Raw genomic sequence first — 14051 nt, 5'->3', positions numbered from 1 at the left:
GTTCAGCATTCTCATGTACAGTTTGGTGTTCTCGTGTACAGTTTAGTGTTCCCTTGAACAGTTTAGCATTCTTTTTATAGTTCAGTGTTGCTGTGCACAGTTCAGTGTTCTCACATACAGTTTCTCATTCTCTCATACAGTTCAGCATTCTCATCTAAAGTTTGGCATTCTCGCGTACAGTTTAGCGTCCTATTATATAGTTCAATGTTGTTGCACACAGTTAAATGTTCTCGCATATAGTTTAGCATTCCTTTATACAGTTTATCGTTCTCTCGTACAGTTTAGTGTTCTCTTGTCCAGTTCAGGGTTCTCTCGTACAGTTCAATGTTCTGGTGTACAGGTGTTTCCTCACGTACAGTGCAGTGTTGGACACATTTAAGCTATCTTATTATTTACTTATGTCTGTTTTACGTTCAGTCTTCTGTCCTCTTCCACACACTCATCTTTCAGCTTATTCACTTCTTTATTTGCTGCTTCTTTCCTCCACCCGTCCGTCTGGTGTTAAATTTCTTTTTTGAAGTCTTTCTGTGAATCACTCATCTGTCTTTTTTTTCTTTGTCTTCCTTTTTGATGTGCTGCTTTGTATTCTGTCCGCGTCTTCTCCGTCCCGCCTTCACCATCTGTCTCTCTCTCTCTCTCTCTCTCTCTCTCTCTCTCTCCTCCGTTGTTCTTTTCGTAGCCACTTTCTTCTCTCTTACGTGTCTCGCTCTCCTCTCATCGTCCAGCAGACGACTTGGTTTGATGAGAGAAATGTAAATGTCAGCTCGAGTTTCTGCCGAGAAACTGGACTTCAGAGACGACGACTCGAACCCAGATTACCACTACTACTAACCAACTAACTAAACTCATCAATCAGTTCTGGAAGAGAAACCCGTACCTTCATCAGACGGAGGGTTTTATTTGATAAGAGAGAGACACTTTTATTTATTCCGCTTATTCTTAACAACAGTGTTTATTTTTACACTCTGGAGCAGTAAAGTTGATTTCAGCCTCGATCCCTTTTTGCATTTCCTGCACTAATCCTGAACCTCCCCTCTGCCACCTCCTCCAGCTGCTTCCCTAGATTCCAAAGTGTTCCCAAACGTGACAGGATGGATCATGGAATTACCCTGAGGGGTAAAGGTCAAAGGTCAAGGTGATTCAGATCAACTGTCAAACTTTTTTTTTCTCCAATTTAGACCAACCACACTCGGCACGCAATACGTAAGTGGGTTTGAGAACAGTCGAAATGAGGTCACACTTGTAACAAGTCAAGGTCATTCAGGTCAAAGGCAGCACAGTGACTTAGTCATTAGTACTGGTTTGAACTGAAGATCGTCTGGTCTCAAGCCCAACAATTAACCACAAGACCATCACCTCTCTTATTAGCATTTACTCTTTTATTCCTGGAGTTTATTTTTAAATCAAATCAAATCAAATCAATTTTATTTATATAGCACCAAATCACAACAAACAGTTGCTTCAAGGCGCTTTATATTGTAAGGCAAAAGCCATACAATAATTACAGAAAAACCCCAACAGTCAAAACGACCCCCTGTGAGCAAGCACTTGGCGACAGTGGGAAGGAAAAACTCCCTTTTAACAGGAAGAAACCTCCAGCAGAACCAGGCTCAGGGAGGGACAGTCTTCTGCTGTGACTGGTTGGGGCTGAGGGAGAGAACCAGGAAAAAGACATGCTGTGGAAGAGAGCAGAGATCAATCACTAATGATTAAATGCAGAGTGGTGCATACAGAGCAAAAAGAGAAAGAAACACTCAGTGCATCATGGGAACCCCCCAGCAGTCTAAGTCTATAGCAGCATAACTAAGGGATGGTTCAGGGTCACCTGATCCAGCCCTAACTATAAGCTTTAGCAAAAAGGAAAGTTTTAAGCCTAATCTTAAAAGTAGAGAGGGTGTCTGTCTCCCTGATCTGAATTGGGAGCTGGTTCCACAGGAGAGGAGCCTGAAAGCTGAAGGCTCTGCCTCCCATTCTACTCTTACAAACCCTAGGAACTACTAAGAAGAAGAATTTTAAATTCTATTCTAGAATTAACAGGAAGCCAATGAAGAGAGGCCAATATGGGTGAGATATGCTCTCTCCTTCTAGTCCCTGTCAGTACTCTAGCTGCAGCATTTTGAATTAACTGAAGGCTTTTCAGGGAACTTTTAGGACAACCTGATAATAATGAATTACAATAGTCCAGCCTAGAGGAAATAAATGCATGAATTAGTTTTTCAGCATCACTCTGAGACAAGACCTTTCTAATTTTAGAGATATTGCGCAAATGTAAAAAAGCAGTCCTACGTATTTGCTTAATATGCGCATTGAAGGACATATCCTGATCAAAAATGACTCCAAGATTTCTCACAGTATTACTAGAGGTCAGGGTAATGCCATCCAGAGTAAGGATCTGGTTAGACACCATGTTTCTAAGATTTGTGGGGCCAAGTACAATAACTTCAGTTTTATCTGAGTTTAAAAGCAGGAAATTAGAGGTCATCCATGTCTTTATGTCTGTAAGACAATCCTGCAGTTTAACTGATTGGTGTGTGTCCTCTGGCTTCATGGATAGATAAAGCTGGGTATCATCTGCGTAACAATGAAAATTTAAGCAATACCGTCTAATAATACTGCCTAAGGGAAGCATGTATAAAGTGAATAAAATTCACTTTATACTTTGTGTTATACTTTATACTTAGTCACTTTCACTTTAGTGCTTTGAATCTTGGTTAATCCATATACATGTTATATAATAATAGTAATAATAAGAAGAAATAAATATAATAATAATAATTTTGGTATATAAGTCACATTGTCATAGGAGCCACCCCCCACCCCCAAAACTACCATAAAACAACAACCTCCCCTCTCCCCAAACAGGGAAGTGAACCCAGAATTTTTTTTTATTTCGAACAAATTGCTTCTTTAGATTGTGTAAAAAAATAAAAAATAAAAAAAATAATAATAATTTGCTGTCTGTTTTTAGGGTTTCATATTTATTTTGTTCTTACATTCCAAAGTTAATTTAACAAATTTATGTTTGAGGACAAATAAATAAATAAAATCAAAATAAACACTTAAAAATATAATGTGATCCTTTAATTTGCTTTGACTTTTATTGCACTGCAGATATTTCATGTTTTTGCTTCTTCTTTTTTGCCTCTTTTCTGATTGAGGATGTGTGTCCAAACGTTTGACTGGTACTTTACCCCCCATTCCTGCATTTAATGTTTGCAACACATTAAAAAAAGATACAGATGGTTTTCTTGAAAGACGTCAGGGGACGAACTCATGAATATTCTGAGTCCCTGAATATGTGTCAGACATCATTCACATCAGTCTGTACAGTAGGTTGAATCCGTGTTCAGCAGGCTGAGCGGCCACGCTGAGTGAGGGAAGCCACACAAACACCCCAACAGCTCAGAAGCACTTTGAAGCATCTGCGTGTTATCGCTTCTTCCTCGTTTTAAAAGTGTGAAGCAAATAATAACAGCTAACAGTTTTTTGGACTGATGTCTTCTTTTCCCCTTCCTCCACAGTTACCCAACATTCCTCTAGTGCAGGGGTAGGCAACCTGTTCCAGAAAGAGCCATGAGGGTGCAGGTTTTCTTTGCAGCCGCTGACTCCACCAGGTGATTTTACTGATTAATATCACTTTGAGCAGATGGAATCAGTTAATCAGTGAAATCACCTGGTGGAGTCAGCGGCTGCAAAGAAAACCTGCACCCTCATGGCTCTTTCTGGAACAGGTTGCCTACCCCTGCTCTAGTGGCTTTCCTCTGAGGGTTTGAACCAATGACCTCCACCTGTGGGCGGCTGCTGCCCCGAGTGCAGGCTGCAGGTGCGCCGCGCGCACTGTTATCTGAGCTCAGAGTGAAGAGAAGAACGAGAACAAATGGGAACACTGTGACCTGCAGCTCTGACCTCCTATCGCTCTCTGGACACTTACTTACAACTGCAAGGGATTACGGGAAATCTGGACATTTCTTTATTTCTTCTCCAATCACCTCTCTATCTGTTGCTGTCTTTTCTCTGCGTCTTCCTCATTCCTCCATCTGATTCTGTGATTAACGTCTCCTCTCTCCCTGCAGTCTTTCTGTGTCTCTCACCCTTATTCCCCGCGTCCACTTCTTCTCTCCTCCTCTTCCCCCTCGTCTCACATCCATCCCTCAGTCCCTATCTTAATTATTTCCACTCGTCTCCTTACCTTTTCTTCATCCATCTCTCCTCCACATCCTGGCCGTCATCCCTCGCTTCCTATCTTAATTGCTCTGCCCACAGGAGGACACGGCTGGACTCCCACCGGCAGGATTTTCAGTTCCACTTTTATTGTAAGAAGCATTAAAAGAGACAAAATGCGTGGCGTCCCAGCAGGGGATAGTAATACCAACAGCGACGGCAGGCTGGAAATAAAAGAGTCTTTGCTTAATGTCTCCAGTTTTTGAATGTTGGTGATTAGAGGATGTGACACATTTAAACACGTGAAACCAGCAGGTGTCACATGTTCAGGAAGCTGGCGTTAAAAAAGCACAAATGCGGACATTTCCGGCAAATGTCTTCTCTTAATTTCCCCACGTGTTTCTCAAACGGTTTGAAATGAGTCACTCACGTTTGATTATTTCTATGACCGCCGATGATGTAATGTTCTCCCCCCGCAGAGGATCGACTGGTTGATGTTCATGGAGCCAATATTCACATCATGAGCTGGAAAAAGTTCCAGCCTGTAATAATGTTTTAAGTGGAGCTAAAAATTTAGGGCCCATAGTCACAAAGCATCTCAGAGTCCCCTAGGAATCTTAGCTAAAGAGTGAACCAGGAAGTGTCTGATAGCAACTCTGAGCAAGGACGGGACAGAAACTTATTTTTGTAAGGAGGCGGGGTTGAGTTTTTCCTTACCACTGTCACCTGTGTGCTTGCTCTAGGGCAGTGGTGTCCAAAGTATTCCAGAAAGGGCCACGAGGGTTCAGGTTTTCTTTGCAGCCACTGACTCCAGCAGGTGATTCACTGATAAACATCACTTTGAGCAGATGGGACAAGTTCATCAGTGAAATCACCTGCTGAAGTCACTGGCTGCAAAGAAAGCCTGAACCCTCTCGGCCCTTTCTGGAATACTTTGGACACCACTGCTCTAGGGGTTGGTAAGGTTAGACCTTACTTGTGTGAAGCACCTTAAGGCAGCTTTGTTGTGATTTGGTGCCATATAAATAAAAATAAACTAAAATTGTAACTTAAATTGAAAAATTTAAAATTATGTTGTGGACAGGAAGAGAAATGGTGTTGGGGTCATTTTAAAGGAAGAGTATGTTCAGAGTGTGTTGGAGGTTAAGTGAGTCTTCTGACAGGGTGATGAGTGTAAAGTTGGAAACTGAAGGGGTGATGATGAATATCATCAGTGCATATGCCCCACAGGTAGGTTGGAAGATGAAGGAGAAAGAAGATTTTTGGAGTGTGTTAGATGAGGTGGTGGAGAGTGAACCCAAGCATGAAAAAGTGGTGATAGGAGTGGACTTCAATGGACATCTTGGTAAAGGGAACAGAGGTGGTGAGGAAGTAATGGGTAGATATGGTATAAAGGACAGGAATGTAATAAGGACAGATGGTAGTGGATTTTGAGAAAAGGATGGAAATGGCTGTGGTGAACACGTACTTTAAGAAAAGGAAGGAGCACAAGGTGACATATAAGAGTGGAGGAAGGTGCACACAGATGGACAACATTCTGTATACACTAAAAAAGGAACTGCTTTCTCAACAAGAAAAATTTGCACAGATTTTTGAAAGTTATTTCAACTTAGTTCAACTTTCAACTGAGTTAATGCCACAAGACATCTCTAGTTAAGTTGAAATACTTTAGTTAAGTTGAAATGATTTTAAAAATTATATGCAAATTGTTACATCACATTTTCTCGTTGAGACAGCGGTTCATTTTTTAGAGTGTTAGAGATGGAAGCTAAAAGGAATTGCAGACTGTAAGGTGGTGGCAGGAAAGAGTGTTGCTAGACAGCATATGATGGTGGTTTGTAGGATGACTTGAGAGGTGAAGAAGAGGAAGAGAGTGAGAGCTCAACAAAGGATCAGATGAAGCTGAATGAGGAAGACTGTTGTGTGAAAATTAGTGAGCAGGCAGGGCTGGACTGGGGAAATTTTTCAGGCCATTTTTAACACCAGGTATCGAAGGGGAAAAAAATTAAACCTGCTGTGACAGTGTGTTTTTTTTTTTTGGTCCCTTAACCGATCAATGTGCACCAGGAGACACATACATTTTAACACTATAAGAAGCATTATGAAAAGTTCTCCCGAAATACAGTTATCATAGGCTTATCAAAAGTACAATCTATTGACAGTAGGTCACATTACTTTTTAGACATAATAAGCCGTCATTTCATTCAGCCTTGTTACTTAAATTTAGAAATAGAAATTATATAAAACATTTGTTATAGAAATACTGTAGGCTATACTATAAATAATAAATATATCATTACTTGTGTGATACAATTCATCATATAAAGTAAGAAATGACTGGATGACTGGACCAATGACTGGATACAATGGTTGAACTTTTGAAACTGCAATACACAAAAAGACATGGATGGAGATGGAGATAGTTGTCTATCTCGCTACAAGCTACAAGTAACATCAAGGATTTCTTTTATTACCAATTTGTGTTGCTAATCAACTTAGAGAATGACTCTCAATTTAAAGTAAAATGTTAGGTATGTGAAATTATGCCAGGACTTGGGAAAATACATTTTAGACAGGGACGCCGTTATACCACGCCACCGCACCGCAGACAGTGCAAAACAGCATACTTCGTATGACCGACGCACGACCGTCACACAAATAGAATAAAGAATAAAGAAACAACCTGGCGGCGACAGCATGGTAGCGAGCCATGCACACCATCTGCACAGGTTACATTGCTAGGCTAGGTTACGTGACTGGCAGTGTTAGCACGAATGGAAATAATATCCAACCTTAATTCATATCTGAGTGACCCAGTTAGACAGCACTTTACTTCAGATCAGAATGTCTCTCTCACAGACAGATGTCTGATTTATGAACAAGTTAGGTTGCTGTTCAATTAATAGCTGAAGTTAACCTTCACTTACCGTCATGGCTGTAGTGGTCCCCGCCTCACTTTATAGTCACCCTTTCTTGACTTCAATGAAAATATATACTTGTTTTATAAAAAGTAAAATAAAGACCTCTTTCTTGACCTCATATTTAACTGTTGACAGCACTGTAACAGTAAAACTTGTAATTTCTAACCCTACATTGTTAATAAATGTAACTATTAAATTCTTTCTAACATTTTCTAACATTTAAATTTTCTCTAAACATTTTACTTGTCGAAATTATTATTTTAGTAGTATTAGTAGGCTTCAAAACTGGACCTTTAATCTAGGGGTGTTGTGAGGGGGGGACATCCCTGCCCCATGCCCCCATTCCACCTGGATTCGCCCCCTGCTTTAGCGTTTGAGCACAAAGAATGGATAACATTTATTTATGCAGAAAACATAACCAGATTTACAGGTCAGAAAGTTTTATTGCGTTTTCACATCATGCGCTCCCCAGAAAGAGTGTTTAGGTGCATTTGAGTGGAAAATAGTGTTAGTTGTTGACGCATCGCGGAGGATCAGCTGTTTTAACGAGGAGATACAGAGCGGCTCGGCTCAGCTCTAAATAAAGGAGGAAAAAAAGCATAAAAATGTCTTTGTAAAGCTCAGTGCAGGTGTGCTGTTATCACCACGCTTTAAGAGGTGACGATGAGTCGTAGCTGCTACAAAAAAAAAAACGCGGATGAAAAGCTCACAGATTGCTTTACTTCGTATAAAAAAAAAAATAAAAAAAAATCGCAGGCCATTAAGCCATCAGGCCAGCGGGCAAATGCCCGGTGTGCAATACTATCAGTCCAGTGGTGTGAGCAGGTGAGAGAGTCCCTGGATGGAGGGGAAGCAATGTTAGACAACTGGAAAAGTTGAACACTGTAGATGTGGTGAGGGAGACAGCTGGGAAGGTACTGGGTGAGACATCTGGACGGCGGAAGGAAGACGAGAAGACTTGGTGGAATGAAGATGTACAGGAAAGCATAAGGAGAAAGAGGTTGGTGAAAAAGAATTGGGATAGTCAGAGAGATGAAGAAAGTAGACAGCAGTACAAGGAGATGCAGTGTAAAGTGAAAAGAGAAGAGGCAAAAAGCTAAGGAAAAGGCATATAGCGAGTTGTACAAGACGTTGAATAGGACTGCGGAGAAATGAATGAATGAATGGATTTATTCAGCACACACACACAATCCGAAAGAACAGAAACATATAATAACATGAATGTTATATAAAAGCCTGTGAGTCCGAAAGGGTGTGGGCAGAAGCAAAGCTTATCAACGCCCACCCCTGCTAGTACAAGTCCAACAATTATAACAGTCATAATAACATAAACACAAATTCACAACACACTACATATCAACACACAGACATACACTCCAATATTCAATTACACTTCAATTCATGTATAAATATATTATGTATATATATAAAGCGCCAAATCACAACAAACTTGGCCCAGGTCACTCCACTCAAATAAGGACCAACCTTGCCGACCCCCAGAGCAAGCACTAGGCAACTGTGGTGAGGAAAAACTCCCTCTTAGGAAGAAACCTCAAGCAGACCAGGCTCTAGGGGGTGACCCTCTGCTTGGGCCATGCCATATATACCTATATACGTATATATATACATTAACATACACATATATATATACATTTATACACACACATATACACACTCACATATATACCTATATACATACCCACTAACACATAAATAAATAAATATATATATATATATATATATATATATATACGAGGGCTGTCAATAAAGTATAGGTCCTTTTTATTTTTTTCAAAAACTATATGGGTTTCATTCATATGTTTTTACGTCAGACATGCTTGAACCCTCGTGCGCATGCGTGAGTTTTTCCACGCCTGTCGGTGACGTCATTCGCCTGTGAGCACTCCTTGTGGGAGGAGTCATCCAGCCCCTCGTCGGAATTCCTTTGTCTGAGAAGTTGCTGAGAGACTGGCGCTTTGTTTGATCAAAATTTTTTCTAAACCTGTGAGGACACATCGAAGTGGACACGGTTCGAAAAATTAAGTTGGTTTTCAGTGAAAATTTTAACGGCTGATGAGAGATTTTGAGGTGATTCTGTCGCTTTAAGGACTTCCCACGGAGCGAGACGTCGCTCAGCGCTCTCAGCCGCCGTCGTCAGCCTGTTCAAGCTGAAAACCTCCACATTTCAGGCTCTATTGATCCAGGACGTTGTGAGAGAACAGAGAAGTTTCAGAAGAAGTCGGTTTCAGCATTTTATCCGGATATTCCACTGTTAAAGGAGATTTTTTTAATGAAAGACGTGCGGGTTTTGCTCCCATTTGTGTATGAGATGAACTCAAAGATCTAAAACTTTTTCCACATACACAATATCACCATTTCTCTTAAATATTGTTCACAAACCAGTCTAAATCTGTGATAGTGAGCACTTCTCCTTTGCTGAGATAATCCATCCCACCTCACAGGTGTGCCATACCAAGATGCTGATTAGACACCATGATTAGTGCACAGGTGTGCCTTAGACTGCCACAATAAAAGGCCACTCTGAAAGGTGCAGTTTTGTTTTATTGGGGGGGGATACCAGTCAGTATCTGGTGTGACCACCATTTGCCTCATGCAGTGCAACACATCTCCTTCGCATAGAGTTTGATCAGGTTGTCAATTGTGGCCTGTGGAATGTTGGTCCACTCCTCTTCAATGGCTGTGCGAAGTTGCTGGATATTGGCAGGAACTGGTACACGCTGTCATATACGCCGGTCCAGAGCATCCCAAACATGCTCAATGGGTGACATGTCCGGTGAGTATGCCGGCCATGCAAGAACTGGGACATTTTCAGCTTCCAAGAATTGTGTACAGATCCTTGCAACATGGGGCCATGCATTATCCTGCTGCAACATGAGGTGATGTTCTTGGATGTATGGCACAACAATGGGCCTCAGGATCTCGTCACGGTATCTCTGTGGCATTCAAAATGCCATCAATAAAAATGCACCTGTGTTCTTCGTCCATAACAGACGCCTGCCCATACCATAACCCCTGTTATGTGTCGGACGCAGCTCGGAGAACCGACCAGCGTTTGAAGGACCCAGTATGAAATAAGCAGAGCACGGTACAAAGGCTAACTGAATTTAATACATAACAGTGATCATAATAATAATAAAGGTGCGGTCTGGCGTGGTGCGCTCCCAGCAGCGCTAATGGTCCGGAGCCAGAAGCTGTTTCGGACCCAAGGACCCCGCCGACACCCCCCAGGTGGCCGCAACAACCGAGTCTGTGAAAGAAGGAACCATTATGTGAGTCCACACTCTACACACAGAACACTTAAAGGTGTACAAACAGCAAACACTTCCTGGCTTGATTACTGATCAGCTTCCAACCTGCAGGCATGGAACATCCCGTTCACAAATCACCACCGCAGTGGAAGCTGATACATGACTAACATACAGCTCAATACAATAAGGTGTGAGGGACACCACATTTACTGACTGTATAACTGTTAGTCACAAAACCCAACGTACCTCAGGAAGTGTGCTGACGAGCGTGAGACCTCACCCTCTCCTCTTTCACAGACCGTGCATCAAAACCTGGACATTCTCAGCGTCCGCTGCTGATGAGATGGCTCCCAAGACGACGATCTCACCCGTCTGGTCACAAGGTCGAGTCTCTGGCAAATGCACACTGTGCACTTCAGTCTTAAATGCCAACATACTCCAATCCCTCCAGATGCACCTCAGCTGTGAGTCCTGACGAGTCGCAGGTGATCAGGGTGAAGTCCTAACAGCCTCAGCAACACAGCCACTCAGTCCCAAATGCACGCCACCTGGGAGGAAACACAAAAGGCAAACAAACCGGCAGCCAGGCCCCCCCAGCCATACAACAGTACCCCACCCTCACGGGAAGCCTCCCAGCGACCACACACACCTGGCCCAGGAGAAACACCCCCCTCCAGGGACCATGGCTGGAAACCACGTCCGCGTTAGTCCTCCAACAGACTGGTTGAACTGGCTGCATCTTTGCCTTTGTTTCTGACAGTCTTAGCACAGGTGTGGCCAGGAGTTCCTACACCTGTGCGGTCAGCCTTTAACCAAACGTGTGATTAGTCAAAACAAAACAACCAAAACATCCCCCCCCCCCTCCCCAGGGGACCGTCCCATCAAACCCCAGGGAAGGGGAGAAAGGAAAAACAACCCAAACCTACAAACAAAAATACTAAACCCCCCCCCCCCCCAGAGGACCGTTCCATCAAACCCCAGGGAAGGGGAGAAAAGAAAAACAACCCACATGTAAACACACAAACAAAAATGCCAAAAGACCCCCCCCCTCCGCCCCCCCAAACGACACGCAGGGACCAACACCCCCCAGAGGGCCACCCGCCAGCTCCAGGAGTACTAACCACGGCCGAGGTCCCTCTGGGATCCACCGTCACCACGGGGACTACCAGCGCCCCCCAGAGGACCACTCGTCAACCCCAGGAGACGCCTCCCCACACGACCAATGGACCCAGCCCCGGCCGCCCACGGCTAGATGGACCCAACGCCTTTTCCCCCCCAGAGGACACCACAGTCAAACCCTGAGGGTGGAAACTGGGGGAGGAAAACAAAACAAAAACCCCAAACCCCCCCCCCCCCTCCCGGGTGCAGAGGCCACCTGGGAAACGCCCAGTACAACCTAACTGCACCCCTCCAGCAAAGCCGACACTACGGCACACCCGGCTGGAGTCAGAGGAGAAGAGAGGGCATAACAAAAAACAAAGAGAAAAAACAACCCAAATACCACCCCATCACCCCCCAGGGGACCGTTCCATCTAACCCTGGGGATGTGAAACAAAAAAAAACAAAAGAAAAAAAAAAAAAACAGACCAACACACTGTTGTTTGGGTCCCCGTTCTTTTTGTAGCAAAGGCTGCAGGGTCACACCCCCAGACAAATAGTGGAAAACAAAAAATAAAAGCCCACACAAAAACCAACTCAAAAAACACCCACACAAAATGAACTAACACAAAACAATCAGTGAGGTATACCGTCAGCTCAACCACATGGAACACACCTGTTCCTACTCAAGAGCTTGACGGTACCGTGATTCAGTCACCACAAGGGGGAACCAGAGTGCTAAAAAATGAAAAACCCCCTTTGGTGACAAAAAACAAACGAGCTGCATCTTCGTGCGCAGCTGTGTGCAACACAACCAAAATGTGCTCAACTAAATAACGCCGGAGCTGAAACAACAGACGCAGTAGTTACCTTTATCCGGGGAAACGGGGCTACGACTGTAGCACAGGAAGCCCAGCGACCCGTGCTAACAGAGCTCCGCCGGTGCGCGTGAACCCATTACAAACGCACTCTTGCAGCTCCCGTTTAAACCTCTTATCCGGTCGGAGTGTGACGCGAAGCTGTCGCCAGTCACACTCCACCACGACCCACGGATAAGGCACAAACACAGGACACGGCTGCAAGAGAGCACAAATTAGTATCCAGTAATGGGTTCTCAAACACGCACCTTCCGGGCGGAGAGCCCCGCAACTGATCCGGATAACCACTGAACGTCTGCTGCCGCCTTCCCGGCGCGTTACCGTCTCTGCTACAGCTGGGTCCGTGATGTTTGGCCAGAGACTACTGTTATGTGTCGGACGCAGCTCGGAGAACCGACCAGCGTTTGAAGGACCCAGTATGAAATAAGCAGAGCACGGTACAAAGGCTAACTGAATTAATACATAACAGTGATCATAATAATAATAAAAGGTGCGGTCTGGCGTGGTGCGCTCCCAGCAGCGCTAATGGTCCGGAGCCAGAAGCTGTTTCGGACCCAAGGACCCCGCCGACACCCCCCAGGTGGCCGCAACAACCGAGTCTGTGAAAGAAGGAACCATTATGTGAGTCCACACTCTACACACAGAACACTTAAAGGTGTACAAACAGCAAACACTTCCTGGCTTGATTACTGATCAGCTTCCAACCTGCAGGCATGGAACATCCCGTTCACAAATCACCACCGCAGTGGAAGCTGATACATGACTAACATACAGCTCAATACAATAAGGTGTGAGGGACACCACATTTACTGACTGTATAACTGTTAGTCACAAAACCCAACGTACCTCAGGAAGTGTGCTGACGAGCGTGAGACCTCACCCTCTCCTCTTTCACAGACCGTGCATCAAACCTGGACATTCTCAGCGTCCGCTGCTGATGAGATGGCTCCCAAGACGCCGATCTCACCCGTCTGGTCACAAGGTCGAGTCTCTGGCAAATGCACACTGTGCACTTCAGTCTTAAATGCCAACATACTCCAATCCCTCCAGATGCACCTCAGCTGTGAGTCCTGACGAGTCGCAGGTGATCAGGGTGAAGTCCTAACAGCCTCAGCAACACAGCCACTCAGTCCCAAATGCACGCCACCTGGGAGGAAACACAAAAGGCAAACAAACCGGCAGCCAGGCCCCCCAGCCATACACAACCCCACCGCCACCATGGGCCACTCGATCCACAACATTGACATCAGAAAACCGCTCACCCACATGACGCCACACATGCTGTCTGCCATCTTCCCTGAACAGTGTGAACCGGGATTCATCCATGAAGAGAACACCTCTCCAACGTGCCAAACGCCAGCGAATGTGAGCATTTGCCCACTCAAGTCGGTTACGACGACGAACTGGAGTCAGGTCGAGACCCCGATGAGGACGACGAGCATGCAGATGAGCTTCCCTGAGACGGTTTCTGACAGTTTGTGCAGAAATTCTTTGGTTATGCAAACCGATTGTTTCAGCAGCTGTCCGAGTGGCTGGTCTCAGACGATCTTGGAGGTGAACATGCTGGATGTGGAGGTCCTGGGCTGGTGTGGTTACACGTGGTCTGCGGTTGTGAGGCTGGTTGGATGTACTGCCAAATTCTCTGAAACGCCTTTGGAGACGGCTTATGGTAGAGAAACGAACATTCAATACACGAGCAACAGCTCTGGTTGACATTCCTGCTG

General features: G+C 44.4%; 1 protein-coding gene across 1 annotated transcript in view; it reads right to left on the bottom strand.

The window, feature by feature from the left end:
- The window catches only part of LOC117511884 (XK-related protein 7-like), a 139576-nt gene that overhangs the window by 73977 nt on the left and 51548 nt on the right, over positions 1-14051 (bottom strand). The window lies entirely within an intron of this gene.

This window comes from Thalassophryne amazonica, chromosome 6, assembly GCF_902500255.1.
Source record: "Thalassophryne amazonica chromosome 6, fThaAma1.1, whole genome shotgun sequence".
Classification (NCBI taxonomy): domain Eukaryota; kingdom Metazoa; phylum Chordata; class Actinopteri; order Batrachoidiformes; family Batrachoididae; genus Thalassophryne; species Thalassophryne amazonica.
Note: the sequence above shows the minus strand (reverse complement) of the source record. Positions and strands in the feature narration are given on the sequence as shown.